This window comes from Thunnus albacares, chromosome 9 (genome assembly GCF_914725855.1).
Source record: "Thunnus albacares chromosome 9, fThuAlb1.1, whole genome shotgun sequence".
Lineage (NCBI taxonomy): Eukaryota > Metazoa > Chordata > Actinopteri > Scombriformes > Scombridae > Thunnus > Thunnus albacares.
The window spans coordinates 25,212,226-25,230,178 of NC_058114.1; the positions used below are offsets into that span (position 1 = coordinate 25,212,226).

Here is a 17,953-nt window from a genome sequence, read left to right on the forward strand (position 1 = left end):
GAGCCAGGTGTTCAGGCTGAGAAGCCTCAAAGCGCTCAGCTCCGCGCCCGAAAGAGGGAATAGGCCCGCTGATAAAAACAGACTTTCCAGTGTCCTTTAAAACGTTAAAAGGGAGATTAAAGTCGTTTTTAGTGTGCTCAGACTCCCGACAGGAAGTGTCGTTCGTCCCTACATGCAGGACTATTCGTGTAATAGCGGTTGGGAGTGAGGGCAGCAAGCACAGTAATTTGTCCAGAATCACGGGTACTGTGGCACCAGGGAAACAGTGAGTAATAGCATTGATGAAACGGATGTCCCTGATTATGGAGTCACTGATGATTAATGTAGTGGGGGGAATGAGAGGACGAGGAGGTGAAGTGTGCGATCTACCTGGACTGGGCAGCGGGCACTCCTTCTGTAATGACAGCTGTTCAGGTGGGAGAGTCTGTGCAAGTGGGCAGGAGCGAGGAGACTCAGTCCGAGGAAGATTTCCTGAGCGTCTGATGACGGCCTCCTGCAGCATCCTACGGCACCTATTCCCATTCGTGGAGCAGCGACCCGCCCGTTCTGCGCTGGCCACAGGTGGAGGAGACGCAGCGGTGACGGGAGGGGCCGGAGTGGGGTCCGCTGGCTCGGACGCCGGCGCGTCTGCAGGGGCATCACCACGATGGAACGGAGCCATCCATCAGGGAAATGAAGCAGTTAGAGAGAGTGAAAGGAGGTGGCAGAGAGACTTTCCCTTTGACCAAATCCCTCTTTTGGCCGCGATGAACCACCTCAGCCCAGGATGGCTGGGATGGCATCGGAGTGGAGCTGTGGACCGGGGCCATTCCCGTGCCGACATCCGGATCAGCTGGCAGCTCCAATGCAGCGACGGAGGTGGTGGTGTCCGGTGCCACCGCAACGAGCTCTCATTTGGAGCCACCCGCTTCGACTGCAGGGCTCTCCGGGCGGGCTGTGCCGGTGTGCACTGAAGGCAGCCAAAGAAGAGTAGCAGCAGAGGCCGAGATCAGCTGTGACATTGGGGAGGAGAGCGACCGGGCCACCGGGGCGATAAGGCTGGAGGATTGCATATGGGAGATATGCTTTGCCTGGGCGGCGGTAATGGAGATACAGCTGTCAATCAGCTGATCCTTTTTTCGAAGTTCTGTCTTTAGGTGGTGGATATCGTCCTTCAACTGTGAGCACTGATGATTGCAGCCCACACACACAGCCATTATGGCTGAATTTACTGTAGAAATCAGGTCCTTAAAACCGCTTAAGATCTGCGTCCGATGATTGAAAAACCTTATCCAGTTAGAATGCATTGTTAAAATGACCAATATCTGAGAGTATTGAATTTATATGGCATAAAACTGGTTAAAAACTGGCTAAAAGGCGATTTCTGACACAGCTTCTAGCGGGACACAACTTCTGGCGGGCAAACACAAATACAAACCCCGCCATACTGCTGCACAGTCTAGTACTCGAGCTGCACTGCAGAGGAGAGGAAGGACCTACAGTGGATAGTGAAGACACCTCAGCATATCGTTGGCTCCCCATTTCCAAAACTGACAGACATCCACTCACCACCCTCCCCTCAGGCAGGCTCAGGGTCATTAGGGCACAGACCGACCGTCTGAAAAACAGCTTTTTCACAAGAGCTGTGGACAAGTTGTTGAACCGAGGATTGCTGCCAAACTGTAATACAATGACAATAAAGAATCTATCTATTTATCTATCTATCTATCTATCCATCTATCTATCTATCTATCTATCTTAATGGTCCAGTAATGAGATCAGCTCAGTTTTACATTTAAAAACACATAACCCTTAACATCTAGCACAAAAGAGGGTAAGACAAGTGACAGCTTTACGGAACTGAACATTTATTCATAAGCTTTCAAATATGCATGTTTGAAAAAATAATTCTCAAGGTTCACGCCCCTTTCACAGGGGATCAATGTAAACCTGTTAATTACAATATCCTGAGATACCAGCAAAACCTTGTCTTGAGTCTAAACAGCAACTGCTTTGCAAACTACTGTTAAAAAATATAAAAGCACAAGTAAACAGATTGCAGGATACACGATTTGTAATGCCATCCAGGCTTCCAGGCTCACAGCTCACTGAGTGAGAAAGAAGAGAGATAGACTGAAAGAAAGAGAAATGAAACACTTGAACGGGAGAGAGAAACATTCTAAACAAGAGGGACAGCTCACTTACCTTTATTAAGTGACGTGAAGTTCTTCAGAAGAGTTGTGACAAGGATTCACCATCAGCTCACTTGTCTTCTTAGGTATTATTTACTTTCCCCGGCTGGCCTCTGTTCCCTTCTCAGGGTTAATCACAATGAAGTACCTTAAAACAACATCTAACACTTGTATGAGTAAACAACACAACCTGGAAACCACCTATTATGTCCCAGGTTTTAGTACAGCTTGGCAAAAAATTACTGTTTCTTTGCAGCAACCTACAGCTCAGAAACACACTTGGGTTGAGGTAAGATAACCAAAATAACCATTCAAATGACAAATACTGTATTTTACCATCAAATTTTACAGTAGCCCTACTGTTAATATCCGTTCTTCATTGTGGTTCCAAAAAGCATCCAAATTTACAGTATTTTAGCATATTTAGGAAGAACAGTACCTTACTGTTAGAATTTGGTCATATTTTTACAGCAATTTATTGCAGTGAGTGTAAAAATACTCAATTACAAGTAAAAGTCCTGCATTTAAAATCCTACTCAAGTAAAAGTACATAAGTATTAACAGCAAAATGTACTTAAAATATTAAAGTAAAAGTACCGGTTTTGCAGAAAATCAGGCTGTAATATTTTACATATATTAAACAAAGTGCATTATTAATCTTGATGAGTCAGTTGCAGCAGCTTGAGGTGGAGCTAGTATAAACTACTCTGTGAGGGTCACCAGATAAATGTGAGGGGTGGTGAGATGATAGATTAGGACGGAAGAAAAAACAACGTTCTGCTACATCAATTTGGATTAGTTATTGTTTGTTTTCTTTTCTTTAATCTCTGCATTTTTTTTACTTTTGGCCTTGAACAGTTAATATATAGCAGTTATGTAAGGGAAAATGTCTCTTTGGTGGAACTGAACAACAACTCAGAGACATCTGAAATGTGACAAAGAGACACAAATACACACAGATTCTTTATAAAGGGCCACAAGCCAAAAATTTTGGGAGCCGCAGGTTTAATTTTTAATAATGCAGTGTGATTTATAAGTTTATTATCATGTTATTCTATGTCAAATCTTCATCTGAAAAGTAACTAAAGCTGTCAAATAAATGCAGTGGAGTAAAAAGTACAATATTTCTGGAAGTTTAAAGTAGCATCAAATGGAAATACTCAAGTAAAGTACAAGGACCTCAAAATTGTACTTAAGTACACTACTTGAGTAAATGTACGTAGTTACTTTCCACCACTGCCTGAGACTGATAGTGTAAGTGTAAAGATGATAATTTAGGTTACATTGTTAGTTAGCTAACTCACACTACCAAAAAGACTATTCTAGTGTTTACTTCTCATTAGATTATGCAGCAAAAACGGTACACTAAGATGGGCAGGTTCAACTGGCATATTTGGCTAGCTTATCTGATTAGTCAGATCTTTTGTGGAGTGCGACTTCAGAAATCAATGGAATGCCTTACATCAATGTAAACCATCTCAGTAATTAAGAGTCTGGAATGAAACATTGCCCTATATGAAGAGAATGATTGCCAAGACTTGGCTATAATTGTACCATTTTAAGCTTGCTGATTGGATAGTCATAGTTGAATTCTCTCTGAAATTTTAAATGTATGCAATCCATCCAAGTGCTGGAAAGTATTAAACACTCGGCCATTGTTTATGAGAAACAAAAGGATTTTTAATTCCAGAACCACGGGCGCTCAAAATAGCCTCTCACACTTCACAACTCTATAGAAAACATTACAAACAAACCCCTAAATGGCATGTGTAAATGCAGCTGCACTTGATAATAATTTTGACTTAATATCTCAGCATATCAATAATGTGACAATATTTGCAGAATGACTATTGGAGATTTGAGAAAAGATTTACTTGAAACAAAATTCTCAGTTATTAGTAAAGTCAATGTTTCCAGACAGGTAGAGGCCTTCATTGTTCATTCATCACCAGCACTGCTACTATATCTTTACTTGCTTGGGTAGATGTTCTTGTTTAGTAATGTAGAGAGTGTTATGATGTGCTGTATATTTTAGAAGTATATGCACATGGCACACATCCATGCAGTTGACCTGAGGGGATTCTTGCAAGTCTGATTATTCAGCAACTCATGTTCAGGGAGTGTGGGACATTCACACTGTTTACAATAACATGAAAGATGTTTTCAAGAGAGAGAATCAGATAAGATATGGACAGGGGGTGTCCCACGGGCTCAGCTCTGCAGGGGCTTATTCATTCCCACCTCCCACCTCTGTCTGTAAAAAAAATTTAGTTCAGTTCAGTTTCTTTAAAATATAGGAGATTTAGTCTACGAAAACTTTCTGATGTTGACAGTCAAAAAGTACCTTAGTTTGGATCAGATTTATATCTTAAGTTATTTTTTATGTCAAACTCAGAGGAGTGAGAGGAGGGACTTTGTTGTAAGTAGAGCAACTGTGCATTTTACTAAACAGGTCAATAAACAGGTCAGTTCAATTTAGTTACTCCATTTTGTGATTAAGTTGATTGATTTACTGTCAAAGATACAAACAACAACAGCGTGGGATGTTTGGGAAGGCAAGTTTGCTTCCTGTCAGATGAATTATATGGGTCAGAGAAACTGTCTTCAAAAGATACTGTATGTGGTTACAACTGGTGCCAGTGCTGATGCACGTAAATATCTTCATATAAGCACATGTGCAGTAGATGTTGCAAAATGTTCTTTAAAGGAATTAAGAAAGGACAAATTCAGTGTGTTTACTGCACATGCATCCACAGATATTTCTAGCGACATCATCATATAAACTTATCATAAAGATCTTAAATATCCCCTTCACACACATTTAAAGACTTGTAAAAAATACTCTGATTTTAATAATAATTTGTGTCTTATATGTTTTTCCACAAAAAAAAGGTAATCGGGACCGTACACGTTGACCAACAATCAATTCAACATGCTACGGGTGATCAAGTAAAGCGATGGCACAGATACATCGGTGGAATCTGAACGAAGAATAATTGTGCCCAGAGCTGATATCAAAGACACAAGAGTAAGAAAGCAAGATTGATACTCTATTTCAGGACTCTAATTTCATCTGCAAAATCAGCAAGATATTGGTGGATCTCTCATCGAAGGCTATCGACCAGAGTTAATGCTAGACTTTTTTTTTTGATGGCCAATATGGCCGTTAATATTGCAGAATTCCAGCCATATAGAAAAACTACCGGTTTTAAATAGCCATATAATAACCTGCATTTAAACAGCAATAAAACATAAAAACACATACACTATGATCCAAAAAATTTATTTTATTAAATGTAGTCAGAAGGCTAAATGAACTCTTCACAAACTTTGTGAACTGAGCATATAGGCTACAACAATAAGTCAAAACCAGGGGCCAGGAAAAGTTAAACCTCCTACCGATCAATTACATGTTATTCAACTGTGGAGCTCTGGAATGATCCGTTTGTTTCACTGTGCCAATGCTGGATGTAACGTTACCTGAGAGAAAAGGGTAAGACTATTCAGAGTTGTGTTAATTGCTGTCAAGCCAAAGTGCAGGGCTGCTGTTTAATGTGCTGCAGCTGAGCAGCTAATTAGCATCTAGCTGCTAACTGACGTTAGCGGTGAATGTTTGTTATCATCAAGTTTTGATGATGTGGACAGAGGCTGTTTCGTTCACTGTTTAAAAGAGGAAGGTTTCGTGCCTCATATTGCAATAACTGAGCATTGAATATTTTATTTTATTTTATTTAAACATTGGACATCTTAAATGTTGTTTACATTTAAGACCATGGACAAAAGTTCCTTGCTGTTTCTGGCTGTCAGTGTGTTATAGAATAAATGGAAAACACATTTTTATTTGTCTCCCCCCTTTTTTTTCACTGATCCTAATAATGATCTGATCCGTGACTCAAAACCGTGATATGATCCAAACCGTGAGTTTTGTGTTCATGTTAACACCCCCAGTGTTAATATGTCAGCTTTGTAGACCAGGCCTATATTTTGTATATTGTACATATAGATAAGGGTGTGTAAGTCATGTATTTGATACACATTAATACTTTCTGATGTGAACCTACACTTTTAGATCTGTGAATGTTTTTAGTGTTCAATCTTTCTAGTATTCAGCACTGATCTGAACCTGTATCACATTATAAGCTTTGTGCTACTTTATATATTTCTGTATACTAAGAAAATACAAAGGAAACACGTGTAAATCATGTGATATGTTGTCTGTTTTTGATGAGAACATACATTTGTTTTCACAATAGAACAGTACTATAAATTTGAATTTCACTTTGTTGGTAAAATGACACATTTGAACCACTCCATGGCTAAAATGAGCACTTTGTTGTTTAGAGACATTATGTATATGCTAAATGTCTTTAAAGAAGCAGCCTTTTCACCACTCAGGGGTTTTTGTTTTTGAAAGCAAATTGTTTTATTGGCATATAAAATTGCCCCCCACCCCTCGGATTTCATCAGGTGGGACAATGATATAGTATGATGTGGTTTGTTGTAAGATTCCATGTTGGTTTTCCTCCTGTCCTCCCCAATTTTTTGAGTCACCAGCCTCCACTGTATTCAATATATGTATTGACTCAGGTGTAATACTTTCTGACGTTACAGACCATTTTCATATTGTACTCTTCATTGATCTCGCTAAGAAGATTGATCATTCATGTACTAAAGCAAGAGTTAAAGTCCTAAATGAAAAACCTTGCAACAACAATGCAAAAACCTTCAGGACTCAGTCTGTAACTGTAAAGATTCAGACACAACATATAATGTTCTCAATGATGAAATAACAGGCTCCACTGATCACACCATACCTGAAAAGATGATTAAACGTGGTGCTGTAGATCAGAAATTATAGCTTACTAGGGGTATCTTAAAATAAAAAGTAAAAGTAAAGTAAAAGCTCACACATGTAATATAAAAGAGGAAGAAAAGACACCACACTGAGCTTGTTAAAGCCTCTCAGGGTGATGAGAAGCAATCCTGGAAGGTGCTCAACGAAGTCCTCAGCCAGGGTCACAAAACCACTGTGCTTCCTGACACCAAAATCAAACTCAATGCCAGAAATGAAATGATTTTCACTGTTCCGATCTTGCTAACACTTTCAACAATCATTTCATCGCCATAGGTGAAAATCACTCTTACAAAATTAGTCAACCAGAGGGTGCTACTTTCAGTCAATATCTTCAAGGCAGTTATTTTAAGTCATTCTTTTTGACACCAACTGACAGAAATGAAGTCTTTAAAATCATTATGAATATGAAAAGCTCCCATACAGCATTTTGCTACAGTAATCTTTAGCAAAATGCTTAAAGCTATTGTGGATAAAATTGTGGTGCCACTTGTTTATCAGTCTCTCTCTACTTTGTGGGTTTCTGCCTAAAATGACAAAGATTGCTAGAATTGTACTGATCTTTAAGTCTTAGTGATAAAAATGATATGCACAGCTACCAAACTATATCTATATTGCCTTCTCTCTCCAAAGTATTGGAGAGGATTGTATAGTAGACTCAGTGATTATTTAGATTGATCAAATATTCTTGTTCCATCACAGTATGGCTTTAGAACAAAGAGCACCACGTGTATAAAATTAGATAAGATGAATTTGATAAGATTTATCAAAAGCATTTGACACTATTGACTGACCCTCTTCTCCACAGCTACAGTCATCTGAAGCCTACTGAATGTAATATCTTTCACAGTGCTTGTATAATGTATAATGTTGTATATAAGCTCAACAAGGGTAAGAAATGTAAACTTAAATGTATAAGCTTTAGTGTGGTTAGCAGAGGTTCACATGTGTGGAATGAGCTTGATAACACTATAAAAGTGTCTGTGTCTGTTTTCAAAAAGCGTACTGTTGTATGCTTTTGTACTGTTATTTCCATTTGCCAAACGTCTCTATTTATTGTATCTTACCTTTTTAATTAATGTTTAGACTGATTGAAAAATGTCGGGACCATTTAGTAGTATTTTTTAGAGTCTTGGGTTAGTTTTAGGTGTTTTGTAGGTTTTAAGTGTTACTATATAATACATGCACTACATTTAAAATGGGCCCCTATTCTCAAGCTTCAGATAGCTTATCAGGGTGTCGCATTTCACACATCTCCATTATGTCTTATATGATTGCACTTGTATTTCAACTGATTTGTGAATAAACTGAAACTGAACTGAATCACTACGTTAAATTTTGTAAAATGGCATCTACTCCTTATCCCTCTAAATATTGCAGAATTCATGACTATGCAAATATATTTCATTTAATTTAGTTTAACTGCTGGAGACAACATGTCTCCTACAGAATGAAAAGTCCATTCTCAGTGTATGTTCACTGAAGGCCTAAAGTCTCCACATCACACTTGTGCAAGTTGAATATTGGACCATGATTTGCTTCCAAACTAGTTGTGATGTCACATATCATGTTTGCATCTGCACACTTTGAACTGAGATTTAAGGTGATCTGAGAAAAATTTTCCACTTTCAGCAGATGAATGTGAAAACAACTTTCTAGTGGTGAAGTCTGCATGCACATCATTCTGCGCAGAGAAGCTCAAACATCCAACTAAAGGGACAAAATGAATGCTGTGTTTGCTCTGTAGAAACTGAGTCAATAGTTCCTCTGATTTGGCACAGTCATGCTGTTTCTGCCTTTTCAAGTTGTGTAGTTTTTTCTCTGTTCGACTAGGTGATGTTACATCTACATTATTAACATAAGTTTGGTAAGAAAAAGGTTTATTTTAAAGCTCATGGGGGAAGAGATTGGAGAGGGTTATTGTCACTGACTTAAATATGAACACATTTACTTCAAGTATTTGTTCTGAGAGATAGTTAATTTTCCAGTTTTTTGATAATGTTATTACTTTGTATGTGAGAATTAGGATTTAGTATTGTTAGTATGTCCTGTTTATACATTTATTGTTTATTAATTATGTTGTTAGGCCTTGTGATAAATGAAATATGTTTTTTGATATGTGGCTCAATAGGTTAGATTTCATGTTTTTGTCTGATTTGTAAAAGATAAAAAGTGATAATTGCTGTAATTATGATTGCTACACTGGAGTGTGTGACATCACTTTTTTTCCAACTGAACCCTGTCAACTTCAAACCAGAGAGAAAAACAACGAGAGAAACACACATGCAGAAGTTTCCTATTTGAAATAACCAAAACTGTTCTAACTTTGGCAGAAAATAGTCTTTTCAAGTAGGACACCATTGTTCATAGTATTGACTACATACATTTTCACGGCCTTTAACATATCAGCAAATGTAACTTAAACATTCAGCACAGTTTAACAGGAGCATGCCATGAATCTTCTTGCTTGCCACCTAATTGATGTTCAGTATTAACTTAGCATTTAGCTCTTTAAACTTAACCAAAGCAAAGAGCAAACAGTGGCTAAACCCTGCAAAATGTTGGGTGGTGATTTGAGTGACAGCGGGGGGCTATCAACCTTTGCATTTTAAATGGAGTCACAGGATTCTTTCCTTCATTGTCAAAATTATTATATAGGTTAATGGGCCTTTTTCAAGGAGAAAGTGGTCATAGTAGGAAAAGAACAGGTGCTACTAATAACATTAACAATGGCTCTGTTCCATTCAAGTGTCCCAGTAAGACATAACAGTGTGACAGCGATCCAGCGTGTACAACACCGGGACCCTGAAACTGAAGCAGCTAAATGAAATTCAGCCATCATTAATTTAACTTACATCTTTGCTTTTCCTACATGTTGTGATGTCCATTTACATCTCATTGTTGAAATTACCTTAAACATTTTAAAACTGCTGTCTCACACTACTGGTAATCTCAAACTTCTCATAAAGCCATAAACTCAGTCTTGCTTCTTGTTAATCACCCCACTTTATGGCACCACTTCTTTTCCTATTGATGAACAGAACAAACATGTTGGAAACAATTTCTACATTTCTATAGTGGCTTCACCAGAAACTCTATTTGCACTTGAAAAGCAGCGCCCCTTTTCCTGTTTTGAAAAAGCAACACAGCACATTTTGCAGAATGTGACCTTTACATGATTCGACATACAGCATGCGTGGCATGGTCTGCTTGTTTATGGTAATTGCACCACAGTTTTTACATGGTATGGTTATGGTCTTTTGATGTCTAAATGCTGCATGTACTGTAACACCTTTAATTAAAAAAAAAACAAACAAAAAACCCTTCATGTCTATTATGTGACATCACATTGGAAATTTGCAGTAATCATGTTTGCAATGAACTTGTGATGAACAAAAAAAAATAATAAAAACTGCTTAGTTATTTACAGAAATGTTTATATAATCTAATGATCTGCAACCTACATTTCTGGTAAATTCATACTTTCCATTTCATTCACACAGGGAGAAGATGGGCACATTTCTTGGACAATACACCCACACTTTTTGGTATTGTGCTCCCAAAACAGCAAGTGTGATGGCTGTGGGGAGTGGAGAGCAGTGTGGAACAGGTTTCTGCTGCAGGCTGACTCATTATGAACCCGTTTATGCATCAGAAAGGACAGTGTCAGAGGGACACTGAAGGAGAGCGAGAGAGAGAGAGAGAGAGAGAGAGAGAGAGAGAGCAAGAGAGAGAGAGAGAGAGAGAGAGAGACCTAGATAAACATCTCACACCTTCTATGGAAAATCAAAAACTGGCGTGTGTGTGTGTGTGTGTGTGTGTGTGTGGTGTGTGTGTGGTGTGTGTGTGTGTGGTGTGTGTGTGGTGTGTGTGTGTGTGAGTGTGTGTGTGTGTGTGTGAGTGTGTGTGTGTGTGTGGTGTGTGTGTGGTGTGTGTGTGTGTGTGTGTGCGTAGTTGGGGTGAGATGAAACTGCTGAGAGGATGCTACGGCAGGCAGAGATCGAAATTGAGAGAGAAAAAAAAAAGAAAGAAAAGGAGATGGGAGGAAGAAACACAGACAGATAGAGAAACAGACAGACACAGAGAGAAAGAGAGAATCAGAGACAAAGAGAGAGATAGATTTCCCAATATATGGACAGGGGAGTCCCCGGGCTTAGCTAGGCCGCGGCTTACTCGTCCCACCTCCACACTGGGTGATAGGCTTTATCTCGCATCATGAGTGGGCTTTTGTCAAAGATGTTTGTCTACGGCTGCCTGTGTTTATCGTTGCCTTCCCTAAACAGGCTCATAGAGCTTCAAAATGACACGGGGAATCTCCCCCCGCAGCTCTCTGCCAGTATCTGTGAACTTCTCCAGCTGTATTAAACTTCATAGACATGTTATAGGCTTATATGAGCAATTTATAGAGGTTTAATGCATACTGTACCATTCCAGGAACCCTTCTGATGACTAAAATAATAAATACTGGTGGACCCCCTCAGTGTCGTTTTTGATACACTGTCAGAAAAAAGGTGCAGTCCCAACAACAGTTGGATTCTGCTCTTTACCTTTTTATTTGGGAGAAAGTTGTGGTCTCAGTTTCAGATAAGCAGTTCAACTCAATCTATGAGTGTTATCTTGATAATAAATGAAGCAGTTTGAGGGAATCAGATTGTATTAGATTAAAGAAAAGTGGTTCAGTGACCCCTGTGTGGAATATTGGTAACTGCACAGAAAAGGACATGAGAGAAAAAAAAGAAATAGACAGATAATAAAACAATAACACCGCAGTAAAAAATCAAGTCATCTGCAAAACATGTTATTTTCTAGCAGCTTGAATGACTCCCTTGCATCTTCTCCTCCAGGTACACATCCAGTTTTCTCTTTAAACTCTACATACTATTGAGACTTTTCTCATCAGTTTTACAAATTTTCTGCACATGTAATGTTTTTGTGGCCAGATCTCCAGACATAAAGAGCCACTTTACTGAGTTTAAACCTCACCTTGCAGACAGGCTCTCATCACTATGATTAGTCACAGGCCATGTTTTAGCAACAGCTCAAAGTCTAGTGTTTCGGGTTTCAAAGTCTCACAAGTTCTGCTAGATTTATCTGTAATGTATTATTCAATGGATAAAAATGACTCATAATATTTAATAAGTTAATAAAAAATTAAATGTTCATTTTAGATAAACAAAAGCAGTGTCAAATAATGCCATAATTTGATGCTCCATAATGCCCAACCTTACAAAGACTTTATTGTACTGTGTATGTTTGATGTGTCTTACTGTCTTATTGTGCTGTGAGGATGAGTTTTTTTTTTCTCAGCAATCGTTTCCTTAGGTCTCCATAGTGGTACAGATATTATTGCTGTTATTATTTTTCTTTAAAAAGTGTGACATTATCAGTATTACATCTGGAAATTTCACTTAATCCTCTTTTTCTTACCCACGCACAGACAATGTGAACGGTTCCTACACACACACACACTTTCATAGAATCTCCCATGACCTCATTTTATGAAAACAAAATAAACGCAGCATTACTCTTGGTATGTTGCTCTGTCTTTTGTGTCACACACAACACACACATGGTACAGATTTCAGGACTGTGGACATGTACACAGACTGACTAATACCCCCTCACTGTCCTGTGCATTTTAGGGATGGGGGGAATTATTGATTTATTGATAATTATAAATAGCTCTATAATGTCAATTATTAATGCTATGCTATTAAACCTGCTGTGCTATTAAACCTCAACCATCTATATGCCAGGCTGACACTGTAAATTAAACAGAGAATACAGTCAAAGCCACAACTGAACCTTAAAACTATTATGTGTACACCTGTGCCTGCACATGATTTTCATGATGTTAACCATGAAGCGGCAACTACCACAGCTTGAGGCTGAAGCCAATGTGGAAGTACCTTGAAGTGGCTCCAATTGATTCACATTCAAAATGAATCAACTCTCTAAAAATAGTCTAAAAATCCCCAGATTTATACGGCATATAATGGGAACTTGACAAAGGGTCCTATGTTCCCCGTTCTACATATGTGCTCTCCCAGGGTCCTGTGTTCCAAAGGTCTTATGTTCCCAGGGTCCTGTGCTTCCAGGGTCCTATGTTACCAGGGTCTTGTGCTTCCAGGGTCCTGTGTTCCCAGGTTCCTATATGTTCCCCAGCTCTATATAGCACATAATGGGAACCTTAAAAAGTTGTTTTGCTTAATATGACGTGGGCTGTTGTGGGAACTTGGCCAAGTGGTTTTCTGTTCCCCACCACTGCTGTATGGCTCCCAATATAATAGCCCACCCTTGAGGGGACTAATCAAATGGTTGGAGTCATGGAATCACCAAAGGTCATATCTTAAAGTTTCCTTAGGTGAAAACTAGCCTATTATACATGTTTTTGAATCTAACTCTCACACTTCACATCTGTCTTCTAAAAACAAGACATCATGACTTAAGTATCAAATTTAAGGGTTAGGAGTAAGCTTGCTTCCAGGACCCTCCAGGGCCCCAGTGGAGGGCTCGAGGAAGCTCCTGATGGGTCCCTCTCCCCCTGGCCGTCCCTCATGCCCCAGGCTTGCCTCTGTGTTAACAAAATATTGAACTGGGGAACATAGGACCTTGGGAACACAGATAATCTCCCAAATAGCCTAAGTCTATAATTTTTTTCAACAAGTCATCATGGTCTCAATCGCTAAATTTAAGCCCCCCAATAAGTGTGCTGGTGATAATTTTGGAAATTATTGCTTTGTTAATAAGATTTGAAGACATGTAGGCTTTGATGCCTGCTGTAAGGGCATTAATTAACAGTTTGCTCGTCTGCATCTCTCCCCTGCTCATGCTGTCTTTCTGAGCTTCTGCTTAAAGAATAAATACAGATTTTTCTCCAGTTCTACTGTGTTTGTGGTTAAGGAGTTACACTAACAAGACTGTCACAGGATGTTATTTGATTATGATACTGGCTTGTTAGCACAATTTAGCTTAAGTCATAGATAGCTGACGTAGCTAACAATAGCCCAAGTATGCGCCGGTCGTCAAATTTTGTTTTTCCTAGGATGGCAAAATCATGACCTGCCCTTCTCTGCCTCTGATTGGCTAGTACTCGTTGTCTTCGTTAGTTAGGTTTTGGTATGAGGAGTGAGATTGGTTAGGGTTAGGGTAAGAATATCAGGGTAAGCCAATCAGAGGCGGAGTAAGGCGGGTCACCATTAAGCTTGCATTTGCTTCGGTCTGAGTTAGCAGGGTGTATATCCAGAGCATGAAAGGCAAAACCCTGCACTCCTTATCACCAGTTTATGCTGCTTTCATGTATGTATTATAAGAGCTGGATAGGGCTGCACCACTCAGCCTTGCAGCCAATTTTTACCAGTGGTCACTTGTGGTATTGCAACGAAAAATCCCCCTGTGGCGCAAAAAGCATTTTCCCCATAGACCACCATTGTAAAAGAAACGTCTGTAAAACTGTTGACAGGACACCTGGAACTGCAAACAACATCAATTATGACTCTTTCTATTATGAATTTTTGATCCATGGAGGTTTTATATTTGTAAAAATTTTCATTGAGCCCAGAAAGGTCATTTAAAGATCTGTGATGTCATCACAATGTAAAGTCTATGGGCCGAGCGGGAACTCATGGGGAGGGCCAGCGGGGGAAACACCATTGCACATATTCAGTGGGTTGCAAAATGCAGAAGCAAACACGGAAGCTAGAAACTTTTTGGTGTATACACCAGCCAAGCAATTCCTATAGTACTGAATGGGTGCCATTTTTTATCTGGTATCCAGCTCTTATAATACATCCATGGCTGCTTTATATATTACTTAAGAGGGCTTCTCACTTCTGTCCACCTACTGTTTCTACAAAGCAGCCAAAGAAGAAACTGAAAGCAGTTAGCATCAAGTTAACATTGTCACCAGCTGATTTTATCAGCTGTAGCAAATTAACTTAAGCTATTTTCAATAGTTAGCCACACTAGTAAAAAAAACAGGTGAAAATGGAATAACTTTGACTTTGAGGAACACTACTCATCTGCACCATAATCACCAATGTTGAATTTTCTGTTTTCCTCTTCACTGTCTATAAGTAGAGAAATGTTTAAGCTGTCAGTATTCTCTAGGAGACCATATGCTGCAGACTTCTGCTTGCTTACTACTTGCAATGTGGTATAATATTAAGTTAAAGAGTATAATAAGAGTATAATAACAATACTCATACTTATAGTAATGAATTGTTCTGTACAACTCATTTCTGTGTAAACACCCACACTTATGATGTCAAGCATTAAATAAGCAGGTGATTTTGTCCCACATCCAAAAATATGCCGACACACACAACACTTAACCCACGCTTGATGCCACTGTGGAGTGGTAATCAGATATAAGGGCATCCCGCAATACATCACAAAAAGATGGTTTGTTTAATCAACAAACACCTTTGATGTCTGTACTCCTACATATTTCAGAAATACTCTACACATTCATGACATCTACAATGATAAAAGATGCAATAATAGCAGAGTAATAAAATACTTGGTGGTTTTGAAAAAGGATTAATAAGAAAATCAGAATTAGGCGGGGAAATGTTTGATTTTAAGGTGAACCTCTGACTTCTTTGTTGTAAAAACAATCAGACATCTATTTCATTCACATCTATACATGCTACATCATTTTTTTTTGGTATTTTGACCTCCACAGATGGTTATCACTTAAAATATTTAACTAATATTTCAGATTTATCATGATATGTGATTTTTGAGCTTCCTTTTTTATCAATGAGTTTAAGAAATACATTCCTAAATATTTTATCATGCAGAAACCAGTCAAAGTAATATTATTCATGTTAGTTTCTGATTTAATTTGACTGTATTTGTTCATGTTAGTATGTTTTCACTGAAGGCCATGCTGCTTTTTATATTTAGCTTCAGCCACCTCAGAAAAAAGTGAGCAAAAAAAAGAAAGAAAGAAAAGGCAAAAACAGTAAAATAATTGACTAAAAAAACTAGAGAATGAAATAATTTGACATGAACTATCTCATATGTTCTCATGAGTTCGCAAAAATGTATCTTCCATATGCAAACATAAAACTGTTTAGCATGTTGTTGCAAGACATTTACTGTCAGAACTGCAGATGTTTTGTATTTTGTAAATGTACATATAGCTTTCAACATGTCAAATCTATTTACACGGTTCAGTGTGAATGCTAGTTTTTGTGCTGTGGCTCACGATCATATAAAAGCAATGACGTCACTGTTCATGACATCCTTCATGATGTAACTGATGCATAATTCAGGCTACTTCAGCCTGCTGGGTATAACATCTAAAATTATGTTTGTCATCTTTAGAAAATTAACTTCTTTACATGTTTTGTGATTTTTTAACAGTGTAAGGCAGTCTAAGAAAAGAGAGGCAAAGGTTTATGAACATAACCAAAATAAAGTTTGAATAGTGTAGATTTGTCAATGTCTATCCACTACCTTTCTCCTCACCACCCCCATGTTGCTGAATCACTTGTCAGCTTGTACAAACTCTCCTCACTCTCATCCCACACCCTTTCACATCCTACTGAAAATCATGTGACTCTGATGACTTTCACTTGCATGACGGCCATGTAAACTTATAGGCCCTGCACGCCTAGACAGGTGATTTCACATACATTATATTGGCTGATTAGACATGCTCACAGGACTGATTGACATCTCCCTCCCTATCCCAATTACTTTAGGAATGGGATCATGATCATTACTGGCAGCTCTGCAATACTAGTAATTAAAATGACATTTTAAAATCATATATATGCCAACCTGACATTGTAAATTAAACAGAGGATGTCATTCCATAGGGCCAACATTTGTTTAAATATCAATTCAACACCAGTCTCCGCTGCTTTAAATGTTAAGTGTTTCATGTTTCAGCATGTTTCCACATAACAGCCAAAGAAGAAACTGAGAGTTCATTTGGAGAGTTAACTGCACTTTGCACTCTGCAACCACTGCACTTTTCATGAAAGAGTTGATAACAAATGTTTTCCGATATTTTGGAGGCATATTATGATGAAACTGTAGCCAATTATTATTAAAGTTATCCACCCTACAAAATCTAACTCTTAATGTGTATTCAGGGGGAAAACAACTCTGCATCAAGCATCTGTACAGTTCTGTAGAATACAAAACATAACTCTCATCTTTCTAAAGTTTTCTTAAAGACAAACAGCTCTGTGGTTGCTGTTCACAAAATTCAGCAGGTGAGTCTGCCACTTAGCACACAACTGAATAATGACTGACAGCTTTCTACAGGATAGTAAACAGCACTTTTGAATCTCCTACTTAAACACTAAAACATACCACATCAGTATTTTAAGCTCTTAAACTTAATAACTTGGGACCTGAGTTTGTAAAACCAATGTTACCTTGGCAGTCAAAGTGCAAACTTAGAGTCTGAGCATCCCTCAGGAGCTGTGAAAAAGTCCAAGACAAACATATAAATGTGATGGTTATTTTCACTGAGTTATGTCATATACTTTATGTGTCCCCTAAATTAATTGAGAAGGGAGTGCCGTTAGCATGAAATACTTTGACGCCCTCTAGTGGTGCAAAGATTAACTGTATGAGGTTTATTTGAATTGACACAAACAAATGCATTCAATTAAAAAAAAGTATGTATGTATTTTTCTAATTATATACATATCCCAGTCCTAGTTAGACTTGTTGCAGTGTTGGTATATATCATATTATTTCAGCATAGCGCTGCCCACCTTCAACCTGAGAGGAGTTTGAAGGTGCATCAGTGTGACACTGTGTCTTTTTTAATACCACCTGTGAGTGGCGCCAAAGTTTCAATTATTCCATAGTGGTTTGAAATTTGTGAAATGATTTCTCCTCTGATTAGGAGTAGTTGGAGTATGATGATTGAATTGACAGCTAATTTTCTGTCTGACTAGTT

General features: G+C 38.4%; 1 long non-coding RNA gene across 1 annotated transcript; it reads right to left on the bottom strand.

Moving 5' to 3' along the window:
* Positions 1–1,876: 1,876 nt before the first annotated feature.
* On the bottom strand, positions 1,877–17,496 carry LOC122989259. The gene is made up of 3 exons (XR_006404998.1): positions 17,421–17,496; positions 2,185–2,319; positions 1,877–2,112 (listed from the first exon to the last, which is right to left on the bottom strand). It is a non-coding gene; the product is annotated as an uncharacterized LOC122989259 (long non-coding RNA).
* Positions 17,497–17,953: the final 457 nt, after the last annotated feature.